A 19,854-nucleotide genomic window follows, 5' to 3' on the forward strand; every position below is an offset into this window, starting at 1 on the left:
CAACTAACAAGATGCTTCTTGAGTAAACACGCAGCTTAAAACGCTGAGTACTTAAAATTCAATCTAGAGAGAAGCTCGTATATTCTACTTCAGTGCATTGCAAGCTGAAGGAAAGCATTTGAAATGTCAACATGAAAGAATTGTGAAAGAACTTCATTTACTCAGCATTTCTTCTTAAGACACTGTAGCACTTGTTGCCACCTATATACACAATAGAAGTTCTTACTTTAAATACTGCAGGCTTCTACGGCACCAAACAGTATGGCTGGGCTTAGCTCAGTCCATTCTTCCTTACCAAAATGACTGAAATCCCACCTAAGCATTGCAGGACACGGACTTTGTTCGTTACAAAGGTGCCTGCCTCTTGCGACACCCGATGGACCACATCTATCTGAGAACGGAAATACCTTTAAAAAGCCCCATGGTGTTAGAAAGTGCAGCACCAGCCGAACTAAGCTATTCCACTTGAGTTTGTTTTGGCAGCTTTTCAACCCTCTAGTCTATCCTTGCCTTGTTTTCACACACAAGACTTGGAACAATTCCATTTATCAAGTCTACCTAGATGGAGCATTAAGTTGGCCTCTAAAATAAGACAGGGAGAAAAAGAGGAAAAAGTAATGCAACTCAATACCGTTAACAATTTTCTCACTATAGTTTTATGTAGGCAGGACAAAAGTAGGAGGTAGATGGAAAAAAAACCACCACATTTGAAATCTGAAGACTCAAAGACTACTTTTCAAGCCATGCTACTTGACATAAGACAATGTTAGCTAAATATGAAAACTTGTTTTTGTGAAAAAAGTCATCATACAAAAATAATATCGCAAAATAATTTTTAATTAAGGTGGAAAAGTGAAATATGCTTATTTTCCATAGTTTAAGGGCTTTACTGCAACTTTCTAAAATAGATAGTTGCTAGCATTTCTTGTAAGACTGAAGAGCTTCCAGTCATGTACATTTTTATTGACATATTAATAAAATAGCTATAAATATATATATGCTGTAAGTAAACATATACCACATATCCATCATACATCCACTAATGGGAATATAAAATTACGCTGTCTTTCAAGCAAAAGTTACGGTGATTAAAAAGCTTCACTTCATTTTACAAGTCTTTCAAGGGAAGCTTCTTTTTACAATACCAGTGCTTGCTTTAGGTATTACCAGGAAACAACTACCAAATCTGCACACTTGGTTATCTATTTATATAAAAGCTTTCCAAATGCAGAAGAACTTTTGTAATAGCTTAGAGAGAAAAGAAAAAAAAATAAATATTAATCGGCTAACCACTGTCATTCATTGAACTTAAAAATCAAAGCAAAATACTTATTCTATTTTAGAATTTAACTTTGACAAAACTCAGCTTCCATTTTATTCTCAGACATTTCAGTAAACCACAAACAACTTATGATCAGTTTTAATTAAGTTAATGGATTCTGAAAAATAAACCACCTAAAATTACACAATTCTTTCTTACCAGGGCCTGCATTTGACTTCTACAAACCAGTCTAGTTTGGCAGCCACTCATATCTACAACATGGCAAGAGCAAGAATACAAAAGCAATAAGGAAGTATTACCCACTGACACAACATTTTTCATCTTAAAAGTTTTCTCCATTAGTGAATATATCTTGCAATAATTTTAATGGTATAGTTTACGGACCTTTAAGGAAGAAACTGTAATCTTATGATCATGCAATTCCTAAAGCAACTTTGCCAAATCTATTGAGCATTTTTAAGTATTACTGCAAGATACATGCCACCCTTCCTACTGCATTTTCTGCTGTGCTACACTATAAAGTAGAGCACATGCTCTAAGTCTGCCTTGTGCTCCAAGCTTTTGCTACATATTGCAATTTAAATCAGAGCCTTAACTTGATTCAGAGCCACAGATGGATACTTAATACCTGTTCATTCAAATTAGAAACAAGTTTATTACATATAGGACAAAACAAAGTATAGTTAACTGAGTCATTAAGATTATAACTTAACATTCACCATTTAAACAAACAAAGAAAACCCACATCTTTTTACAGTTTGTCTTCAACAGCAGATGGCTGCCCTGTTTCATTCATGGGGGAGGAAATGGATTGAAACGATGACAGCTTCAAGGAACAGGTTCTAAGACATACAAGTTCCTTGATTCTCCTCAGAACAACTCCTTTTTCAGCGGGCATCTCACTAAATCTGAAGTTTCTACCTGGGGTTCAGAACTTTTACTATCAATGACATATATAAAAAAAGCAAGCCTAGTATCAGCAAGCTTAAGTTCATGATCGGACTCTGTACTCCACGGAAAAATTCTGAGGTCTGCAGATCAACAAGTTTACAATCACAATCCATTATTTCACCTCTGTTATCCGTTTTGGCAAGTGGTCAGTCCTTGTACAGTCATCAAGAAGTATAGACAGTAATTCTTACACTCTCCCTTCTAGGTCTACACTATATGCTTGATTTATGACATCCAAGTTTCACGAGTAACCTAAATTGACGTATTTAGAAGGGAAGCCATAGAAAAATGTTTGCCTATCAGTAGAAATCAATCATACAGGACTTACACAAAGATTAAGCTTACAAAAGATGAGGCAAATAATTTGCAGCAAGACAACACACTAGTAACTTCCCATGACAGGAGCTCTTCTGGAAAAGCTTTACAATTCTCTGCAAGTCTTGTCTTGAACAACAGGGAGTAGTAGCAGTGTCTCAGTAACAGATAACATTGCAAGACTGAAAGTAGATGCTTTCCTCTGAATTAGTATGATAAACAGGGCACATCTTCAACCCCTGAACTCACCAACTTCAGGTGTGTTCATTTTCACAGTTTTTCCCCCAGCAAAACACAAGATTAATTATTACAACTGTAACTCAGTTACAGCTTTACTTCTCAAAATAATTTAAACAGATTTAAACAGACATTAAAGTTATCCAACAGTTTAACTGCTCCTAATAATTTAATAAACTTCAGAGCAAGCAGCAGGTAGGTTATGGTGATCGCTAATGTCATTCTATATTAGGTTCACAATCCTGAAGTCCTCTTCACCTTATAGAAGAAACTGGCAAGGTTTTTATTACCTTCTTCCTGTGCACATTTGGTGAAGAATGGTCACGATTGTCACTTCAGCAATCAAACCTATTTTTCTACTTCTGGAAATAGATTAATTATTTTATGACTGCCATTGTTTGTTAAAGCATTTTTTCTGAATAACTATACAATGAGAAATACCATTTCATTTCAGGTGAGATTATAAAAAGCCAAAGCCTATAAGCTCCAGAAAAAAAAAAAAAAAAAATTCTGGATGAAATAGCATTCAAGTCTACTTTGCAATTGCACAATGTTCTGCCACATTAATTCCATTTAATTTTAATCTCCTGCAGGCAATACTCACTCCTTTAATCCATGTTTTCTATATGCAAACGGACTATAGTCATTAGGTGTTCCAAGAAAGCCATCAGCCACTACTTCACACCTCTGCCCCTCATGCCAGCTGAGAGAGAGCTGGCATCAAAGCCTTCAGAAGGCACTGATTTCTCCTGCTAGCCAGCCCAAACCCAGCATTAAGAAGGAAAGCAGCAGTACAACAGTACTAAGCGCTGTCCCTAAACCAGTCCTCTCAACCAAGAACAACAAAAAGTAGGTCTCAAACCTAACCTTCATACCATGTCCAAAACTGAAGACTCCAGAGCTTTGTTCAGTCTCAGCTAAGACGCTTTGACTGCATTACATGAAGCAAATGCACAGCTCTGCTCCAGAGAAGCTGGTGACTCATTTGCTCTTAATCCTGTGAATGTAAACTGCCAAGAATGCCCTATGGTTCTATAGTTAACCATGGTTTTGCAAAGTCATTTGTCTGGCTATCATTAAAAAAACCTGAAGGTCTTCATGGTAAGCAACTTCAGCCCAGACAAGCAATGCAATAGAAAAGGGTTATGCATACCAGTGGCTTCTGACTCCCACACAACCAATGGCCCCTCTCACTCTCAACTTGTAAACCTCGGTGCAGCCATACTTTATACATCCTTGGAGAGGATTAATTTAATTTTGATTTCCTCTCTGTGTTTGCTTTGGAGGTTTTCAGCTTGAGCAATATATATATGACTAAAATTTGGCAGCAAGCAGCCTGTAATATGATGTATATCATTTCAGCCTGGCCAGTATATTGAAGAAAACAACAAGCTGGCAGTGAGGACGACTTCATCTCGCATTGAGAAAGTGGAAGACTGGTGTAGGAACAAGGAATGGTAAGACATTTCCAGGAGCTGAACTTAAAACGGATGGGGTCTGATATCATCCAAGTGACCGAGGGAACACAGTGCCCAGCCAAACAAGCTTTGATCATGACAGATAGGGAAGCAGCAGGCACACAAGTCTTTAAACCCATGGCCTTTCCATCAACCAACAGGTTTCTAATATATTGGTTACTAGTATTTTCCAAAGCTTACCAAAGCAATGGTAAAACCAGGGCCATGCAAAAAGGTATTGTTGCACAAGAAAGCAAACAGAAATATAAGGATTTTGCTGGGCTGACTTGCGTGTTTGAGCATCATGCTAGATTAAAGAAAATATTTAGTATTTTCTATAAGATTTTCCAATGACAGAAGTAGGAACTGAACTCTGACTGTACCATTTCCAATGTAAACTTCAGTTAAACGTTATAAATTTCAATCTTAACTTTTATTCCATCAGTTGTCCTTCATGAAAAAGTTAAAAGCATCTGTAATATTCTATGTATATAATAATCTATTCCATGTAAACATAAAATCATGATTCTATGATTATAATGGTGAACCAGTAATGTTCTACACACAATGGAAAGCAGCTTCTACTGCATTCCAAGTAAACAAAAGGACTTTCTTTTTAGCTCATTCATGCCATTTTTGATAGCTGAAATGCATTTGCTCAGCTGAATTCAGTGGTACATACCTACAGTCATAAGCTCCAACCAGTACATAAAGAAAGCCATTATTGCCTGGAGCAAACCAATCCAACCATCCTGACACAGACCTTGTTTCAAGGATTGCCCAGCACATAAGGATTCTTCAATGAGTACAAACTCAAATTTATCCGATATCACAAGCTATTGCTGTTTCAGTAGTGTACTAGTCTTCTAGCATTTCCAGATTTCCATCCACCCAGAATTAGCAAGGTTCCTTTTATTAGACCTCTATATTAGTTTATCAAGATTATGTTGTTGTTTCCACCAGAAGCTTTCTGTAGAAAAACATGAGGGCTGGAATGCAATGGCTTATATCTGCCTTAATGTCTGTTATTTCTGCTTAGCAGTGTGTTACCCCTATGTATGAAACCTGAAACTACATCTACTTTTTTAGTATTATACAGCACAGAAGCTTTATTTTCAACTTAAGGTTTACTACCTTTGCTATCTTTTGTCATCACTGCTTCCTCTTCCCAGTCCAAAAATTCAGTGCCTTTTGTTTGAGTAGTCCCTCCCCTCCTCAAAATAGAATTCAGTTTGGTACTTCCATGATATGGAACCAGACTAACTTATGGCAGAAATGGCCAAAAAAAAAAAATCATAGTCCGTTCAGACTCGTCAGTCACAAGCTCAATACCAGAGTTATGTATGACTGCTCCATTCAAGTTCAAAAATTAGACACAAAAGACAGTTATCAGATTCAACTCCACAGTCCAAAGTTCACCCTTAAAAAAAAGGGGGGAAAAAATAAAAAAAATTGCAAGCAGGTGTTTAATTTTCCTACACAATATTTCACCCAGGCCCAAGATACAATGTGCAATGTTCAAACACTGAGAATAAGACAGAATAATGTATTTCAACACCCATATATAAACTTTTTTTTTCCTATTAAATTTTGCCATCAAGTGATTCATAGTTTGCATACTTGATTCTGAAGACTGTCATACTCTGTATGTGTAAGACAACAGCATTTACAAGATGGTGCAACGCAGTTAAACACCTGGTTTTCCCTGGCTTTGTTCTGTCAGCCTACAATTCTTTCCTTGAGGAAAAACAGAAAATACTGATTTTTCTACTGCTTCCAGATGTTAAATGACAATGGCTCTGACCAGGATACCTGAAGCTTCAAAGCTTCAGCTAATCTGTACATCTACATTAAGATGAATCATCCTAAATGCATCTGACTGTGAGCAAAGGCATCATGTCACGCATTCAGAGTTCTGTGTAGGATGCCCTGACAAAGCAGGGGCAGGAGTGTCCTTCGTTTGGATCAAATTAACACAAACATGATGTACAAATGAGGAAGCTAAGCTAGTATGTCAATGAAACAGCACAGGAGCCTAACAAGTTCCAAGCCTAATAGAAGACCTAATTCTGAGCTGAGCAAGTCATTCACAGACCACGACAAGAGTGCCCACAAAACTGAGCCAGAGTTGAAAAGAAGATTACTGTACAAGGAGGAACAAATTCTTTCAGTTGATATTTGAACCACATTAGTATTAAGACATACTCAAAGTCAGAACAGAATTGATGTTACTTGTTTTATTTTCAAGAAGCATCCAAGGCAATAAAACCTTTCTAGCTTTTCTAATGAGTCAATACACCCCCCAAAAATACTGCAATACAGTGTGTAAAGAGATGAGGTCTGGTGACATGTTTTCAGTTAAGCACCCTCCCATACCAAGTTTCTTGAAAACTTGAATGCATGCACAGCTGGGAAGAGTTGAAGCTCATCCAAATCTTGAATTTAGTTTCCTGGACACAAGCAAATGAATGCTCCTGACAAACAAATAGCACCTTAGCATCTAAAATATACACGTTTCTTGCTGCAGAGTAACGTGTCAGAACATAAACAGAGACCAGCACCATTGACAGCAGTCCATTTTATACCAAAGATGACCTTAGTCCTGAGGTTAAAAGGAGGAGACAAACATGTCTCAGATTTTCACTCAAGTTTCAGTTATTTTCTTTCTGCAGAGGCTTTGTGTAATGGTTTATTACTAGCTCTAGGAACATTTTTGTATATCCCTTTAACAAATGAATAATATTTTGATGAGTCGTTTCAGTCCAGTAACAACTCCTTAAGAAAATGGGTGCATTTTTAAATCTTCAAGACCCCTGTCACAGTGCAAATGAGCTCTTTCAAGAACTGCTCAAGTAGTCAAATATTTCAGTTTTTAAGGAAACTTCTTGATGGGATATATCTGCAACATTCCATGACCTCCTCAAATGTTGACTCAACTCTTTCAAAACTTTGAAGAAATACAGCCTCTGTTAAGACTTGATATTAGTGAGTGACATTTACTCTTGGCTTTCAATGAGAGTAAAAGCATAATTTAACCCAGGACAATAAGCAAATTCAAGACTGAGACATGAACTATTATTTAGAACCACAGTCACAATCCCAAGATAAATATCAGTAAATTTCACACAGAGTTTAAGAATTATCTTCTGGATCAAGGAAGCCTATCTGGTTACTAAAGTGACATGATACATCAGTTTTCCCAACTATGGCTATCACCCAGCTGGCTTGTATTGGTAATTACCTAATTAAGGTTTAGACCCTGCCTACAAAAGGCGGGCCATTCCATTTCCTCCTGGCTGCAGAAGATGCAATGACATCCTTGGAGCTGCAGCCTAGGCTGGCAAGCAACATCTGGTGACCCTGACGTGATACCCTCACGAGAGACCTTGAAGACCCCGACTCCTGAGCCAGAGCCAAAAGAGCCAGAACCAGAAGACCTTCGATAAAGAAGGTAAAGCTGCTACCCCGAAAGAGGGAAGCGAGCTGGAGTCAGAATGAATGAACTGGGTCTCTGCTCACTGTAGAGCCTTCCTGAAAACAAAACAAAACAAAAAAAAACCCCAAAAACCTGTAAAACAAAAAGGGGGAATTATGGCTATCACCCAGCTGGCTTGTATTTGTAATTACCTAATTAAGGTTCAGGCCCTGCCTACAAAAGGCGGGCCATTTCCTCCTGGCTGCTGAAGATGCAACGACACCCTTGGAGCCGCAGCTCAGGCTGGTGAGCAACACCCAACAGCCACCAAATTTCAGAGACCCACCATGATTATATTTGCTCTTAACTAAACTATCCACTACAAAACAAGTGTCTCTCTGGCCTGAATTGGCTAACCATTCAGACAAAAAGATATGATTTCTATGAAGGGGCCCAAAGGAAACACTTTATCCTTTCAGTAGTATCTGAGCCTGCTAAGTTTATAAGCATAATATATCACATTGAGCAATAGACAGTAGGATACAAAGGTTTAGTCACTCATACTTTTAATCACATGCTCATTTTTTTTATGACTTTGCAACTAATATGATCTGGTTTTCAGTTTCTTTCACCTAGTTTTACTGCTTGCAGTTCCCAACTACATTCCTTTTCCCCCTCTCTTAGTCAAGCCAATATTTTAGTGTACTGGGTTTATGTTGTGGGGTGCTGGTAGCAGTGGAGGGGCTACAGTGATAGCCCCTGCAAGGAGCTGCTAGAAGCTTCCTTGGCTCCAAGTCAGATTGGTTTTTCACCAGGTTGGATCCACCTCTGGCTAAGACTGAGCCAATCAGCAGCTCTGTGAACAACACATTTAAGAGTGGATAAAGAAACCCAGGACCCACAGTGAAGAGAGGAGGAAGGCAAGGGGCCTGGCCTCTGGCCTACCGCACAGGTGGCTGCCCATGCAGGGCTGCCACCACTCAACTGGAGATGGCTGTGGCGGTGTGGCTTGGAGAGCACCAAAGTGCCCTGCTCCCAGGGCGCCTGCTGGGACTGCCAAGGTTTGTCAAGCTGGTTGGGCCCAGCATGGCTGCAGCAGATAGGTCTGAGACCTGAAAGAAATGTCTACGCAGACACAAAAGTCAGTGAAGACGGAACAGGAGGAGAAGTGGCGGAGCTGAGATTCCCCTGCAGCCTGTGGTTGAGACAGCAGGCTGTCCTCCTGCAGTCCATGGAGACTAACAGTGGAGCAGAGATCCACCTGCAGCCTGTGGAGGACTCCACACCAAAGCAGGTGGCTGCACCCAACGGAGTCTGTAAAGGACTGTCTCCCATAGGAAAGGACCCCATACTGCTGGAGGTTGGTGGAGCTGAGATGCATCTGCAGTCTGTGGAGGACCCCACACCGCAGCAGGTGGCTACACTCTAACAAGCTGTGAGTCCATGGGAAAAGCCTGTATGTTAACAGTCTGATGGGTAAGGACTGGATTCCACAGGAAGGAATGTCAGAGAAGTTCATGGAGAATGGTATCCTGCAAGGAGAGGCCCCACGTTGGAGCAGGGGAAGAGTATAAGGAGTCCTCCTCCTGAGGAGGAAGGAGTGGCAGAAACAACATGTGATGAAATGACTACAACCCCCATTCCCCATCTGCCTGTGCTGCTGGAGGGGAGGAGGTAGAGCTGGGAAGAAGGGAGCAGTGGTGGGAAGATGTTTTTAAGATCTGGCTTTGTTTCTCATTTTCCTCTCTGAGGTGACTGGTACAATGGATTTGTCCTGAAGCGGAGTCTATTTTGCCCCCGGGGCTGTGGTCAGTGGGTGACCCCTCCCTGTTCTTGTCTCTACCCTCAGACCTTCTGTTACATTTTTCTCTTCTCCATCCCACTGCGGGGGAGGAAAAGGCAAGCAGCCGCATGGTGCTTAGTTGCTGCTTGGGGCTAAACCCTGACATTTAGTTACAGTTTAGTTATGGTTTCATTATTCTTCCCCCCTAAATAGTGAAGAATATTATGTATTTAAACATGATTGGTCTAATTTAGAATGCACAAATGTTAAACAGTAACAAGCTCATGGCATATTGTTCTTCTGTGCTCATCTTATTTCCAAGATACACGAGAAAAGATCGATCTCTCAGACAGGGATAAATAAGAAGTTGCTCTAATATTATATGTTATTCTATTCAATTTCTATGAAATTAGCAGGTATAAAATTTAAGCAGCATAGAACCACTTAAAGACACTGAGTCAAAGCATGAGTGAAGGATAATAAAGTTATATTAATAATTTGGGCACTAATTTACCATCAAATTCAAAAGGATACCCTTTTTCTTCTCCTTTAGGCATCTGTTCAAATCAGAATTGGAATAACCAATAACAGAAATCAGGACATGAGATAAGTGACATCAGTTCTGAGCCTTGTTTTTTTCAGTTCACATCAGCATTTGTCTGCTGTCTAATTCAAAATGGACATCTATGGATAATCATGACAAATAGTTTCTCATGATAGAATCTCATGTTTTGAAGCCTCACACGTCTTCTCCTTATGAACAATATTTAAAAAAAAAAAAAAAAACAAAAACAAAAACCAAACAACAAACTGGTATCATCACATTAATACAAAAAATATTAGGTGGAGGTGAGTATTTCCTGTGTGTTTTGGGTTGATTTTTTTTTTGGCCATATACAAATGCACATTGTAAACAAAAAGCCTTTACAAAATTAAAGTTTATGAAAGCATTAACACACCAAGCTGAGAAGAGATCAATTCTTCTTCATCCCAAAGAGCTATTTTATATGATTTACAAAATCTGAACCCAGTGACTGAATGGTAGTGCTGTTGTTTTGATTCAGATACAATTTCTTTGGCGGTGACATTCTTAGCATAGTCCAGCAAAATATTCAGATTTCATTAAAAGCTATGGAAGCCTGTCTTTCTTAATGAGATATTGACAGAAATGATCTTTACTAAATATTCAAGGATACAAACAGACTCATCATTCATCCAATGCCATATCAGCAGAAAGAAAAACAAGTGTTCCTCAAGAATTTTTTCCCCAAAAATATATTTGCCCAGTAGTCTGACAAATCAACAGCACCAATTGACACTTACTGATGTCAGTTCTTTTTACTGGAAGCAGCCAAAGCAGATTCAGAACGCTGTGAATTTTAGCCAGCTCCAGAACAATCTCCCATAAACCACAGGCACATCAGCTTCTTGATCAGTTTCACATGCTTAACACCGAAAAAGTCTTCCAAATACAAATGCAAGGCTGGACAGAAAACATGTAGTACAACTGAATCTGAGGTACAAGGGCATTAAAAGAAGTTTGAGAAAGTTAACTCTACTGGAACAGCAAAGAGAAAATACACTCACAGCTAAAAGCAGATCAGATGTAATTTTGTCTCCGATTACAAAAAGTTACTAAAATCTTATTTCAAAAGCGAAACAAAACGAAAGGGTCAGAGAGCATGATGATTTCAGAACGCAGAGTTCAAGCTAATGGTTTATCCCAGCCCACAATAAAGAAGGACCAAGTGAACATAGTCTCCCAAGCTAGAGCCCACTGAAGACAGTCCAATTATGATTTTATCATTTCGACTACATTTGTTTTTGTTCTATAAGGAAAACTACTGTAAAGGTCCTTGCTTGTACAAGGTAAACTGCTCTGCGCAGCACAGTTTCTGCAGTTTCAGGTGCCACACAAACTTTTTATTGCTTAAATGGGAGCTAAAGATCTAACCTGGCAAGGCTTACAAATGTTTATCTTGCCAGGGAAATTCAATGGGGGTATTTAAGAAAAAAATAGAAAATTTACATTTACATGTGTCTATGTGAACATATAAATATCTTCAGATTAAGCAAATCAGACTTCACAGCTGGGAAGAAGAATTTGTTCCTACCACCCACATCCTTGAGATCTCTTAACACTAATGTTTGTCTTTCAGAGATTCCCACCTAGCACAATTTAGCTATAATGAACAAGTAAAAGACTCCCCATAAACAATGAATACTTGATAGCACTGCAAAATTTCACTCTCTTGGATATACAAGATAGAAATGGACTTCATACTGGGGAAAAACAAAAGCATTACTTAGATCACATTAGAATAGACACTGGTACAAACTGAAATTTCACTATCATGAGTCTGATAATAATTTACAATGGAGATTTATGATCTATTCAAGTCATTGCAAGCAGCATGATAGGTTACAGTCACCCAGTGAAGACATCAATCTTCTTCCCACTCACGCATTCACATCTGTAAGGCAATGTAACACACCACACGTAGGCTACATGCCTCTCAAAAGTCTCTGTATTCCACTTTATTGGAGGGTAACTCAAACTAGCTGATCTAAACTGACTACTATAATGAAGTGTGACTGATTAAGGCTAGAGGAACAATCATCAGATTGTATTCATGCTCATAACTCCTGCTTATACTTCCAAGACTTTTCTACTATAACTGCCTCAACCAATGACGATTCAGCAGTCAGAATTAACAAGAACATAAGAATTACCATTATCCATTCTTGAACTGCCATTTTCAGCAGCCAACCTCAGTACGTACTTCTCAAGGGAAATCAGAGGAATGCTGGTAGAAACAAGGAGATGCCAAACTTCAGTAACTTGAGAAAAACACAGCAGCAGGCGCTATGGTACAATAGCCAGAAGACAAGAACACAATGAGTCAGCAACTCTGAGAGGTTATTTCTCAAGCATGCTGCTAGTTTTGGCACTGTTGGCAGTATCAGTCTTAAAAATTATACAGTCATTTAACAAGCTGACATAAAACGATAAGATACAGGAAAATCAGGCAGGGTATTTTGTGCAATAAATTTAAACTACAGCATCTTAACAGGGATTGTCAAGTTAAAGGCAAAAATTTCCTGTTCCAATTTTATTTCATTTCATTATTTTGATCAAGTACTAGAATTAATCTGGAAGAATTTGCTAGTGTCAGTTCACAAATTCGGTAAAATGGATAAGCCTGACATTTTTAAATATGCATTATCGAGTTGCATATGTTCTTCAAACAGTTGTAGGAGGCAGTCTAGCATTCAAAAAAGAGGGGTGTTAGACTAGCAAATGTTGGGCAATCGTCACGTACTTCGAGATGACTCTTCACTTTTCAGAGAAGCAAACTACTTCAAACAGCTAGCATAGGCAATAACAGACAAAGAACAATTCAGTGTGACAACCTCCCTGTGATAACAGTATTTAAGTAGTCTGGTACAGCATTTTACTGAAAGAATTACATTTGGGATCTTGGATTCCTTAAAATCAGATTTATGGGTAATTGAATAAACCGTAATCACTCCTACCAAGCATCAGACCTTGCTTTGGAAAAGCTAATGCCAGGTTTTTAAATTGGGATCATTTCTCTTTAACTGTACTGTAAGTGGATTTGCTCTGGTAGGTCTCACATTTCAGGCAGCAGATCAAGTAAGACTGCAGTTTTATGTACCTTTCCAATTTGTTCCTAGTATTTTTGAGGCAAGCTTTAAACATTTGGCTATAGCATTTCAGTACAAATTAGCCAGAATAACGTAAGGTTTCAATTTGCAGCTTTAACCTTGCCAATGTCCCAACTACATTTGCCTTGTATTTGAACTCTGATTTAAATGCTGATTGCAATGGTATTGTTATAATTAGCAGAACAGCTTTTCAGGAACACTGCGTATTAGATAGTAAAATCATAACAAGATGTGGTTAAACACAAAAAATAGTGCCTAAGAACAACCTCTATACTGCTTTGTACCTCCACCTACTGCTTGAGGTGATTATATTTGCGTACGCATTCAGTTATGTTGGTTAAAGGAATTTAGATAGTGAGCTCTGTTTATTCTGCCAAAGTGTTTATAGTTTTGGATTTATTAACTGTCACGCCTCCCACCCCCCTCTTATTCTTCCCCAATTTTTTTGGCTTCAAATGATTCTGTTTTGGCACATTCAGTAATGCAACATTTCACTTTTCTAGAAAACTCCACTGCTAGGAAAGTAACACAAAACCCTAGGAAACTTACCTGGCCTCCAGTTTCACTACCAACTCAAAACAGCCACAGTGCACTCAAAGCCAACTGAATCTCAGCCCAGTTCCAAGTAAGCAGGGGCAAATTCAGGCATTCGTATCAAATTCAGACATGGTTTGGTGCACGGGAAGTCTGCTTAGACAGTACTTATACAGTAGAACCAAAAGCCCAAATTCCCAGTAAGAGACACTGCGAAGACACGAGGACAGAGATAAACAGGGAGAGAACTGCCATCAAAAGAATTAGGAATCATGCATATGCTTGCATGCATCCAGAAAGAACATGTATAGGTTTTCACTTCTGATATTGGGTTAGTAAGCTTCTAATGTTAAAGAGAAAATGAAAGGAAAAACATTAAAGAAACAAAGTGGGAAAAGATTTCTTGATGGGTATCAGACATCGGAAGAGATCAAAAGAGATCTTTCTGCCAAAAGGATGATCAAGACAAACTGGGTGGAAGACAGTGTCTCTTTTCAGCAGCAGTCTTTTGCCACAATGCTCAATTAGCTTAATGTTCTGAGAGGATACACAAACCACTCAAAAGCTTCAATGGAACTCCAGTATACCAAGCATAGCCACCTACCTTACATATTCTCTTAAATTCATTGAATAAATTAAGAATTACTTGGAGATCCAAAAGACACCCAGCCTTTTGAAAGAATGTGATTATTAAGCCAACAGAAATTAACAGCATGACATCCTCCCTGAAAATATCTAGTTTACTTTATTCCCTCACTTGTAAGGTAAAGCGAAAGGCACACAACCCAAATAAAATCTTTCTGCATTCAAGAAACGGCACTTAATATATTCTCGTGTAGATCAGTGATAAACGTTTTTCTGATATAGAGCTCAAATATTTCTGGAAATTTTTCTATATAGAGTGCCAAGATTTCACTAATTTTCTGTACCTCTGAGTATGAAAGCCAGGGACAAAAGTGTCCATCATTCTTAGACACAGAAAATAAGACTGCAAAATGATTGCTTTAAGAGATTTCACATATTGATAAAGCTCAAGCTGTCTTTCCACATTTAATAAGAAAAAAGTTTCAAAAGTAGCTGCTTGTTCCATTATTCACCGTAGTCTTCTAAAATGACTTTATATCTTAAGTGCCAAAGTAAGAATGGTATGGCTGAACACTTGCTATTCCTACTTTCCTCAGGTATTAATTACATGTTAATTCATTTACAATTTGCAGAATAAAGCAATGCAGTAGTAGTAATCAAATTCCAGTAGTTTTGAAAGTCACCTGAAAGATATTTTCTTAAGAAATTCCTAGAAGAGTACAGCAAAGGCATGACTTTTGCTATTATTACACGAATAGAGGCTAACTTCTGTTAGAAAAGCTTATCCAACTATGCTTTTTTCATGTAAAACTGGATATAAATCCAGTTTCACCTACCTGAGTAGCTGGTATTTCTACAATTAAAGAAAACTGGAGTGAATACCTGTACTTCCATACTCAGAATAGCAGAAGTCCTACTGAGAGATCCTAAATTCATAAAACTTGCCACCAGTTGAAACTCAGATACTCGGCAGTATCTGTTTGTATGCATTTAGATCTCCACACTAAACATGCATCACAAGCATTAATGGGTCAAAAGTTGTGTTCTCTTAATTTTAAGTATATTTAACGTATGTGACCATCATATGACAAAGTCAGACTCTGGAATTCTCAGAGTACTGCAAAAGGAAAAACACACATAAAAAAAAAGGTTAAATACTTCCTTTTCAAAGATCCCTAAAAGCCAGCATCACTGAAAGAAAATATAATTTTAACTTCTGCAGAATACAGCAGCTGACTTCACTGTATTTCTACAAAATTCAAAATATCAACATTTAACAGGATATATTCAGAAGTATTTCAGCACTAAGCTCCTCTGCTAAAACAGTGTTTTTCTTCAGGGCTAATCCTTCAATTTGATTTTATAGAAACTGAGAAATAAATTAGAACTTATACATGGAGCTCATACACAAGCTTCCAATTTAAAGCTGCCTCTGGATTACTATTTAACAGCTATATACTTGAAGTGCAAACAGTATCGATTTTTTATTTGAAAAACAGTCAAGTTATTATGAAGCATCCAGCCTGGACATAACATTCCACACTCTGCAGGTAAGTGTTACAAGAAAGCTCCCTGATCAAGGTAAGCCCATACAAAAACATTTAGTCTAATCTTCTAAATCAAGTTTTAGACAATAATATTCCAGCTGAGACTATGTCTAGCAAATTGCATTTAAATGGCCCACAAAAATCCATTTAGTCTTTCACTTGCCAGAACAGCAGTGGGGGGCAGCAAAAACGTACGCGTTCTCAAGTTTCTAACTGTAATTGATTGATGGGGTAAAGAATTGCGGACAATGTCTGAGACTGGGAAAGAAGTAAAAGTCAGTGTATATTCAAAGCCAAAAAAACTCCGTATCCTCAGAAGAGAAGACAGTGTGGAGGCATCAATGTGCATGCACACCCACAGTCTACCATGCTTCCTTCTGAGCCAAGCTCTCGCCAAACATACAGTCCGTACAGCACACTCTGTGATTTACAGAGAGGACCAGACATCTATATTTTGCCACCTGCCCTTCACTGAATTACAGAAAGTGAAAGTCACAACGAGAGTGACTGGACTTCAGTTTCTGCACCGGTACAGTCTCACCTTTGCATCCCTCAAGTGCAACCGTGGTATCTCAGATTTGAATTTAGGAAGTTAGATGGTCTGCAGCTGCTGTCTGCATTCCTCTACAGAACAGAAACAGGGTAGTAGTTACCTCTCCAATGTACCACAGAGGGAAGCTGGTTTGGCTGAGGGTACTAACACATACCGTCTGTTCTTCACTGGTAGAGGATGTGCAGTTTACTCATGCACATTTAATAGCATGACAAGCGTTTTGTCTCTTTGAAACATAAAATCTCCTTCCACAACTCTACAGATGCTCATAATCCACAATGTGAGGGAGGGTACCATATTTTGGCCATAACTGCATCTCCCATTCCAATCAAGAGATTTAACAGATGTCGCCTTAAGAGCATATCTAGGACTGGAACACCACATAAGCCATTTCAAGCATCTTGTTACACATTTCTTGTACCCATCCTATAGAGAAACATCATGGCACTGAAACTTGAGAAACATAATGGTTGCAGTAGACAAGATGAACAACGTAGTTCATTTGACTGTTCAAACTGATGGCAAGATAACACCTGCTGTCAGATACTTCCTGAGATGGTTTGTTCTTTCAAGCAAGAGCCCTGTTTGACACCTTTTTGCAGTCCTCAGGAATCCATACCTGCCTAAGAAGTACTTTACATGACTGCTTCTCTGCTGTAGAGTATCACAGAACTTGCATGAATCAGTTCCACGAATTTCCTTTCTAGTTGTTTCAAGGCATTTCATTGATTCAACTTCAACAAGTGTGTCAACTGTCTTACAGAAACAGAAGACATGCTGTGCAGCACTGGAAAGAATTAGGTCTGTTTGCAAAGCTGGAAAGCAGAAGCTGTGAAAGGCCTTCAGCCTCCAACACAAGTTCTATGCTCTTTGTAGGGCTGTGCACTCAGGAATTCAGCTGCCAAAAGAGATTCAAGTGATGCAAAGAAGCTGTCTGCAACTTGCTCAATTAAGATCTTTTCACATGCCAGTGAAGGTGAAGAAGAGTTCACCTGCAACGTTTCATAGTCCTTCCCATTCCATATCTGGGACACATACATCTCACCACACACAACATGTGGCTTATTCATGGGACAGCACATAGGGCTACGAATTTATGATATAGGGCTAAAGCAAAGGGCAGAATTTGAGCTTTCTGTCCCTGCGATAAACCAGTCTCATGGTGAACAGCAAGACACTTTTACCAGTCTCTGGGGTGGGCAGGTACTACTGTATCACAGCTACCAAATACCAGAGCACAGAGTGCTATAAAGGTAAATTTAACTAACAGTTATAAAATGTTACGTAAACACTGCAATGAAGAGACATAACTTCCGCTGCTTGTACAGCATCTAACACAGTCAGGCTCCTGTTCTTAGCTGGTCCCTAAGCACTAACTGAGCAGTATATAAAGGTATTCAGTCTTGTGAGCACAGAACTCGGCTCTACTACAGAAGGTATAAGTCTATCTGTTCAGCTGAATCCTTCTATGGCATAAGTCTGCTGTACAGGGGGAAAATAGGTGGCATTAGTAAAAAATCCAGAGACACCGGTTGATAAACGTGCCTTCCAGTAACAGCACTGGTTTTAACAGTCCCTGTTTTTCCTCAACATCACTTCCATGTCTCTGCTCTCGCCTTTGTTGAACTCTCATGCTCCCTGGTTATGAAATTCAAAATATCTGCCAGATTACACAGTAATATACATTAAAGTAATATACATTAAGGCAATTTATATTAAACTGATCCACATTAATACCTCCTCAGCAGAAAAACTTGGTAGGAAAGTAGCAGTAGCACAGGCTGAGGAAGAGACTACTACTGCTGTTGTCAAAGTAAGTGTCAAATCACACTCTTCTAGGGCACAGAAAAAGCTAGACTCACATCCGCATACACAACTCCACCGCTCTGAACTCTTTCTGAATCTGAACGAGTATCTTTACTACAGCACCTGCTGGCCTTCATTTAAGCCTCCCTCACTAACGAATTAATCAGCTGCAAACCAGTGGTGAAGATTGCAGGGTCAACATTGGTATTCACGGGCTCTACAATGGACTAGATCAAGAACATAAATCGTAGAGGTTAGTAAAAGATTATTTTGCATTATCTGATTTGAAAATAAGGGAAAAAAACAACCATGCTTTACTGACTGAAGTAGAACAGAAATTTAAAGCAATTAAATACTGACTTCAGAGTTTCCACTATTCCTTTGTGTTTTGAGGGGTTTTTTTTGTTTGTTGGTTTGTTTGTTGTTTTCCTGGCTGTCATACAGAGAAGTTAAAATACTTTTATACGTTTCCTAGATTTATTTCACGTCTTGACAATTCACCTGCTTCAGGTACCTCAAAACTTTTGAATCTAAGGCTAAGAGAAACATGAAGTCTACTGTTCAACTTTATTAATAATTTTTTTTCATTTATTGCTAAATTTATTGCACAGACTGAAAAGCATAGTTTCAAAACTAGTACATCTTGTGATTCACAGGTGCCAGATCTTCATTCTTGATATGGCATTATGCATGTCTAACAATAAACTTCTGTGATTTATATGGTCATTTATTACTTACATGAACTGCTTTTACTGTACAAATTCTACAGTCATGGTCAGACTTGCCAAACTAGAACTATTCAAAGTCTATGATTTCTTTTAACCATAAGAAAATAAAGCCAGACTGAGAGCAACCAGAGCTTGTAACTTAACTTGTAATGACAGAAGTGTAAGAAATCAGAATTATTATTTGATAATTACCAAGTACAACAAAGTTATTATGACAGAGTTGAGCAGAAATGCTAGTTAAGGCACAGAAATTTATCATTTTAAAAAAATCCTTTCAGCTTACATCATTAAACTACATATAATGATTTCCTCTCAGCCTTTGAAACACTCTTGTAAAAATAAGGGCCAACGTACTTTCTTTCAACAGAGCACACCTAGTCATATATAAGAGGGCAGCAGGAAAGTATCAGAGTTTCTCTGTTCATAGGCCAGTTAGTACAATGCTGTGTTAATACTGCAATGTAAGACATCTCCTTCCCCCAGACATTGAAACTCTAGTCCTGGATGATCACATATTCCAGTAACTATAGATGAGGCATGTCGATCGAATTAAATCCTTGTCAGCTCCTCATGTCCATAGCTATGCTTTTGAAAACTTGGCACAAACAACTCACATTTTCATGGTGTTCATGGTACGAAAATAAGACGCTGAGATTTAACCTACAACATATGCCAAAATCTTCCATTAAGTATATTATTAAAAAATAAGTTCAAAATCAGATTGCATCAAATCTTGAGTATAAAAGCCTTTGCTGAAAAAGTAACATGCAAAATTACTGATAACTCTCTACATTTTTGTTCTGCAGAAGTATCTTAAATCCTTTGTCACAAGCTTAAATCAGAAACTACAGCACGTAGGAGTGAAAACTGTACACAGAAAGAACTGTTTTTAAATTTCTAGTACGCTGATGTTACTGTACACAGAAGGAACGAGGAGGAGGGGTTCCTTTTCTGAAAATAGCTAGGATTAC

At 38.4% G+C, this 19,854-nt stretch overlaps 1 protein-coding gene across 2 annotated transcripts in view; it reads right to left on the reverse strand.

Annotated features, from left to right (window-relative positions):
- The window catches only part of FBXL7 (F-box and leucine rich repeat protein 7), a 233,424-nt gene that overhangs the window by 134,249 nt on the left and 79,321 nt on the right, over window positions 1-19,854 (reverse strand). The gene's annotated exons all lie outside the window — the stretch shown is intronic.

This window comes from Tauraco erythrolophus, chromosome 3 (assembly GCF_009769465.1).
Source record: "Tauraco erythrolophus isolate bTauEry1 chromosome 3, bTauEry1.pri, whole genome shotgun sequence".
NCBI lineage: Eukaryota > Metazoa > Chordata > Aves > Musophagiformes > Musophagidae > Tauraco > Tauraco erythrolophus.